Below are 7,580 nucleotides of genomic sequence, written 5' to 3'. Positions count from 1 at the left end.
TTGATCAAGTTCCATGAAAAATAACGAACAAAATATAAAAATGACAGGTAGCGTCGTTGATTAATGATCTAAACGTTCCTGGTCTCAGGGTATGAATAAGAAGCTGGGCAGAGAGTGAGTTACTGTGAACAGTTCCGTGACAAGGATATTCTCATCAGATTCGACAGCAAAACCAACACAGACATCGATAATTCAGTTGCACATGCCGACGTCGCAAGCTGAAAATGAAGAGACAGAGAAAGTGTATGAGGCTAGTGAAAGGGTAATTGAGTACGTAAAGGGAGATAAAAATCTAATAGTCAGACGCGATTGGAATATCATTGTACATATTCAGAAATACAGCGTTGCGTGTGAGGAATTTGACTTCAAAGTAGAAGAAAGGATTAAGGTAGAAGAATGGTTTAGTACTATGAGTCAGAGAGGAGAGACACTAATTGAGTTCTGCAATAAATTTCACCTAGTAATAGCGAACACTGTATTGAAGAATCACAGGAGGAGGAGGTATTCTTGGAAAATGCCAAGATACGCGGTTAGATTTCAGTTAGATTACATTATGGTCAAAGAGCACACGTAGATTCAGATAACTTCAGCCTACTCTTCGTAGTAACGATGAAGAGTAGGCTGAAGTTTAAGAGACTAGTCAGGAAGAATCAGTGTGAAAACAAGTTGGATACAGACATACTACCGAATAAAGAGATATGCTTGGAGGTCTCTGAGGCTATGGAAATGTAATGAGGAATCGCTCAGTAGGCAGTTCAAATTAAGACGAATGGAGTCTCTAAAAAGGGAAATCACGGAAGTTGGAAAGAAAAACAAAGGTTCAAAGAAGTAACTGCGAAGAAATAATTGGAAACAGAAGAAATACTTCAGCTGATCATACGTATGTTTGCATGTGGCGATATTCACCCACCAAATAATCGTTAAAATTCATGGTGAAACCTTTGGCTATCCTTTGCGCAATTCGCTGCTAGTTTCGGTCAATCGACCATTATCAAGGAAAGCTGGAATAAACGGCAAGAAAGTTATATCATAATCTCAAAAAAAGTTGAAAGAAGGAAGTACGGAAATGTTCAGAGAAAAACAGAAATAGAGAAATTCAAGTCACTTAGGAATGAAATATATAGGAGGTTCAAGGAAGCTAAGGCGAAATGGCTACATGAAAAATGTGAAGAATTTGAAAAGTATATGATTGTCAGAATGACTGACTCAGCATGTGGTAAGGTGAAAATAAACGTCCGTGAAATTAAAAGCAAGAGTGGTAACGTTAAGTCTGCAGTGACTATTCCACTGTCAAATGCTGAGGAGGAAGCCTATTGGTGGAAGTAGTGTACAGAAGGACCCTTCGAGGGGACGACGCGATAGAAGTGATAGAAGAAGAGACAGAAGTCGATGTAGAACTGATAGGGGATCCACCATTAGAATCAGAATTACAAGAGTTTTGGAAAACTTGAAACAAAATAAGGCAGAATGGATAGATAACGTTCCATTATAATTTATAAAATAATTGGGGAAACTGGCAAAGGAAAGACTATTCATATTGGTTGTATGATGTATGAGACTGCGATACACCATCTGATTTTCGAAAGGACATCATCCACGCAATTCCGAAGACTGAAAGAGCTGACAAGTACGACAATTGTCACACAATGAGCTTAACAGCTCACGCATTCAACTTGCTGACAAGAATAATAATGTACAGAAGAATGGAAAAGGAAAATGATGATTAGTTTGGCTTTAACAAAGATAAAGGCACCAGAGAGGCAATTCTGAAGTTGCAGTTGATAATGGAACCAAGACTAAAGAAAAATTAAGTCGTCCACATAGGCTTTGTCGACCTGCAAAAGGTGTTCGAGAATGTAAAATGCTGCAAGGTGTTCGAAACTCTGAGAAATGTAGGGATAAGTCATAGGCAGAAGCGAGTAATATACAGAATGTACAGGAGCCAAGAGGGAATAACAAGAGTGGACGACCAAGAACAAAATGTTCGGAGAAAACGGGTGTAGACCAAGGATGTATTCTTCAGGTTTTGACGGCGCAAAGACTGTTCCATTAATTTCCGGGTGTGCAACCACAAGAATTCTCCTTTCTTTTCTTCTAATATTTCGGCCGTATAATGTCAGCCATCTTCAGAGTGAACCGCAAGACTGCCTTTCAAGTGCTCGCTTCGTCCCTTTATACTCGTTACCCCGCAACTGCGCATGCACCCACAGATAAAAATGCGCCAGAGACGTTGGTCGGCGGCAGAGATGTGTACAATGTGCGTGTTACATCTATGACTCCGCAGTCGATCTGTGTTGGCATGTCGATATATCATTGTAAGCTGCACTGTGACGGCTTCTTTGTGAGTTTATTACAGCAAGTCCGGGATTCCATGATTTATCAAGGTTGAAACCACTATCTCTATTAATTAAAGTCGACGTCAAGCGGATTTCAATTGCCTCCTTGACTGTCGAGTCCCAAAAAGATGATGTAGTTGCCAAAATTTCGACGTTCTCATACAACATACTGAAACCAGTATCACTACAGTGCTCTGCCACTGCTGACTTGTTAGGTTGTAAAAGTTGTGTGTACCTACAGTGTTGTGCACATCTTTCATGGACAGTACGAGTTGTTTGCCCAATGTAAGAAAGGCCACATTCACATGGAATTTTGTAAACTACAGATTTTTGGAGCAGCAAATCATCTTTGACGGAGCCCACGAGTACCGCTGTCTTGGATGGAGGACGAAAAATCACTTTTATTTTGTGTCTGCTGAGAATCCGTTCTGTTTTAGATGATAGGCTACCCACATATCGCAGGAAGGCCATCGATTTAAAGTTTTCATCGTCTTCTTCTGCCTTCGTTGTGGCCTGTTTTGGTTTCATTTTCAGTGCCTTCTGTATTTGCTGTGGGGAGTACCCATTGTCTTCAAACACTCTTTGTAAGTAGGAAAGTTCATTTTGCAGACTGCTTTCGTCAGAATTAATATGCGCTCTGTGGGTCAAAGTTAGGAGAACACTCATCGTCTGGGCAGGATGGTGGCAGCTATTTGCACGTAAATACAAACCCTGGAGACTTGGTTTCGACGCATTTAAATCTGCTCGTGTTAACAAATGTGGCGATGACTCACTTGTGTAGTGATTTCTTCAGTACTACTTATTTCACTGTCACTTCGAATTTGACCTGGAGCTCTTTAAGCAACTGGAAGGCTGTCAGAATGCTGCACTGGCGTTCTTTGTGAAGGCAGATCTGGGTAAACAATATGCCTCTTCAATTTTATGTTTGTAAAACCCAGAATTTTTGTTAGACATAAATAACAATTATTGACGTGATCCTTGGGTTTTCTCCACTCCATGGACACAGCGAACAACGCCACATTTCCTTTACCTTTCCACCACTGAATTAGTTTGCAGTAAGATGTAGCAAACAGAAATGTGGTGCTCATTCTTTATCTTGGTCACCAGGCTAAATCTGTTTAAACACTGGAACTTAAAAGTTCAACCGTGCTCGAAAATATGACAGAGACGGTTACTTGTAACACACACGTTTACGTGTGATACATACTCGCTAAGATTGACGCAACTTACAGCTAACACCATTGTTATAAACTCGATGCACCTGCCTCTGGGAAGCGTGAAGGCTTACTGCCGAGGCAGTGACCGGCTGTCGCCGTGTGGGTTAATGAGCTAGTGCAGGTTGTGTTTATGACGTACGTGTGGCGGGGGATAATGCAAGGAAGTAAGATTCTTCCCACCTGCTGTTGAACAAGAAATACTGATATAGAAGCACACACAAAAATAGAACCCTTTTCGAACAGTGCAATCGATTGTCACATCATTGGTGCAAAGTCCACCTCCAAGTCCTACATGCGTGCATGCATAATAATTAGATGTCCTGGCGAACACGCTCGTCCCACTAAATTTTATTTCATGATCGCCATTTTTTAAAACATGTTCCGCTATAGATGATTTGTCGGTATGTCCCAGTCTACAATTCCTTTTGTGTTCGGTTAAGCGAGTATTGACACTTCTTGTCGTCGTTCCAGTATAAACTTTCTCATAGCTACACGGAATTTCACACACCCCAGGAGTTGCTAAGGGGTGTCGAGCGTGATTCACCGATCTTGCACACACGTTGATCTACTTGGTGCGTCTAAAGATTGTTTCAACTTGAAACATGGCCACAACTTTCCCAGTACGGTCCGTAATATTGCGAATAAATACAAGAAAAACTTCTCCAGCTTACAGTTGCTGCTGAATGTTGCCAGACGCTTTTCTTCTGGGATGGACTACTCCATCTATCATGCTGTCAGCGTATCCGTTTTTCTTAAAAGCTGTTCGGAAATGATTTAGTTCAACTTGCAAATAAACTAGCTCACAGATCTTATTAGCTCTGTCCACTAATATTCTAATGACACGACTCTTCTGCCTGCGATGATGGATCGAATTGTAATGGAGGTAACGGTCGTTTTGTGTATATTTTCTATACACTTTATGCCCTAGATTCCTATCTGCCTGTTTAATTACTGATGCATCCAAAAAATTGAGATTCAGAAACACACAATAATATTAATAGAAAAGAGGAAGGATTAAAGTTAGAGAAGATATGACGGTCGACTTTGCACCAACGACATGACAGTCGATTACCTTCAATCGAGAATAATGACGTTACTCATAGTTAGACTTACAGTCGGCACCAAGTGACGTATGATGGAGACGTCGGCCGTGATACACTACACGTTATGATTAGACGCCACTAAGGGGAGATGTCGATTATGGTACAACGACTGGAGGGGATACGTAAGAAGAAAGCTCAACAACTTTGTACGCTCACTTTTCTGCTACATTGTCGTGAAACCGGGACAATTGTGATGTTTTAGAAAGTGAGAAGACTGTTTCACTCGGCGCCAGCTAAACGTTTCTACCCACGCATGGAAGCTGCGATGTTACACGAGCGAATTCATCGAACTCGTCGAGGACTGGCGGTAACTAGCAGACAACTGTTAAATCTCCATTTATTTATTAGCAATGCAATGTAGTTTTGTGACTGGAATGACGTAGACTGGCCAACATTTATATATATGGAACTGAATGCAGAAGTGTCTTGTAATAGGCAGAAGACAAAGTTCGAGAATTTACAGAAGGACAGACAGGATACACCATATACAGATGATTCCCGTGTCGTTGTTAATTTGTCGGGAAGGGAATTATCTAAGGAAGAAATTTCTGTTTGCTCGAAAGAGGGAAATTTTGCAATTACGCTATCAAAGGTTGCCACGGAGGATATTGTAGCTAATACAGAGATGGGGATTCGTCAGTTATCACCACATTCTGCTGATGACATCAGGATGGAAACAGTCACATACTACGTAAAGCCAACCAACCTTGCAGTAATTTGTCCTAAGGAGAAAGGAAGGCGTTACGGTAGATTAACGTGGACAGGAATATTTTTGTGCTTACTGCTGACAAGGGTAATGCTACCGATGTAATGAAAAGTGAGGACTACCATAGGGAGGATTCTAACACATACAAAAAGTTCAAAAGGATCCTACAATGAAATTGTTAGGAGCTACCAATCGATTTAAAAAAAGGGTTCCATTCGAGGATAAAAAAAATATCTATGGAAAACGGTAACATGTCCTCCTACATTATATGTGCTACCGAAGATACGTAAGCCTGATGTCCCATTGAGACCGATTGTGCGTGCTATTGGATCGCTTACTCAAGAACTGGCTGGACATCTCGCCTATTTGCTACAACCAACTATTGGTAAAACTGATTATCACATTAAAAATTGTATGCACTTTATCGAAAAATTGAGCCAGATGACTGTCACCCCAGGTGATATCCTGGTCAGCCTCGATGCGGTACCCCTTTCTACCATGGTTCCTATTGACGAAGCTCTTTCATACATAGTTCATATGTTTCCCAATGATATAGCTTCGACATTAAGGATTAGGGCAGTGTGAGGGGATAAATATTGTTCAGAGGCTATAAAAGTTTTTTTGAAGGGGAGGAGGGGGAGCGAGCACTCGTTGGATTTTTATCATGCATTTCTATCCGTCATAGGTCTGCAGACTGAGGAGTGAGCAGATACTTCGCGCTTTGCCTGTCCACGACTTATTTCCAGTATGATAATGAGTTTTAAGAACAAACCGAAGAAGTGGCCATGGAGAGGCCTCTGAGTCCAGCTGTTGCTAATCTATTCAAGAATTTTTTGGGAATATCAGGCGCTGCTGTCTGACAGAGAAAGCCCTTTGAATTGGTATCGGTATGTGGATGACACTTTCGTGGTATGGAATCACGGTAAAGCGGAATTGTATGGTTTCTTGGTGCACCTAAATAGTATTAATCTAAAGATACAATTTGCTGTGGAGAAAGAGAGTAATGGAAAACTTAATTGTTTGGACGTACCAGTAATTAAACGGGCTGATGGGAGTCTAGGGCATAAAGTGTATAGAGAAGATACACACACTGATCATGACCTCCATAAGGATTCGAACCATCGTCCCTGGCAGAAGACTGGTGTTACTAAGACATTGGTGGACCCAGGTAATAAGATCTGTGAGCCAGTTTATTTGCAGGATGAACTAAATCATTTGCGAACGGCTTTTAAGAAAAATGGATACGCTGACAACGAGAGAGATCGAGCAGTACATCCCAGAAGGGAAGTGTCTTACAACATTCAGCAACAACAACTGTCAGCTGGAAAAGTTCTACTTCATTTATTCGCGGACCGTATTGGGAATGTTGTGGCCAAGTTTCAAGTTGAAACAATCTGTACACGAAACTTCCTGGCAGATTAATACTGTGGGCCTGACAGAGACTCGAACTCGGGACTTTTGCCTTTCGAGTCTCGGTCCGGCACACAGTTTTAATCTGCCAGGAAGTTTCATATCAGAGCACACTCCGGTTCAGATTGGAGTGAAAATCTCATTCTGGAATCTTTAGACGCACCAAGAAGATTTGTGAGTGTTTAAGATTGGCGCCAGACGCTTGACACCCCTTAGCAGTTTCTGGGGTTTATAAAATTCCATGTATCTGTGGGAAGATTCATATTGGAACAACGAAGTGTCAATAACCGCTTAACCGAACACAAAAGGAACTGTCGCCTGGGACACATCGTCAAATCAACTATAACGGAACATGTTTTTAAAGACGTTGATCATAAAATAATATTTAGTCAGACGAACGTGAGACCCAGGATATCGCATTGCTACGCACGCATGTATAGAGAAGATATATAGATTCAGAAACACACAACAACTTTAATAGAAAAGAGGATGGCTTAAAGTTATCTAAGATATGGCTGTCGACTTTGCACCAACGATGTGACAATTGTTTACCTTCAAACGAGTATAATTACGTTACTCATAGACATACTGACAGTCAGGCCCACGTGACGAGCTCTATATATACGGCAGCTCCACGGCCTGGCAGCCAGCCGTTGACTCATCTCGGAAGATGTTGCCCGCAGTTCGCAACGAAATGTTACAAAGAAGAAGTTTTACATATCGTCCACAGCCGCTCAGACCGGAAGTTTAACTATAGTGATCACTATCCATAAATGATCACTGACCATCATTGGTCAATGACCGTCAC

The sequence above is a fragment of the Schistocerca piceifrons genome, chromosome 7 (genome assembly GCF_021461385.2).
Source record: "Schistocerca piceifrons isolate TAMUIC-IGC-003096 chromosome 7, iqSchPice1.1, whole genome shotgun sequence".
NCBI lineage: Eukaryota > Metazoa > Arthropoda > Insecta > Orthoptera > Acrididae > Schistocerca > Schistocerca piceifrons.
This window is presented reverse-complemented; position numbering follows the sequence as displayed.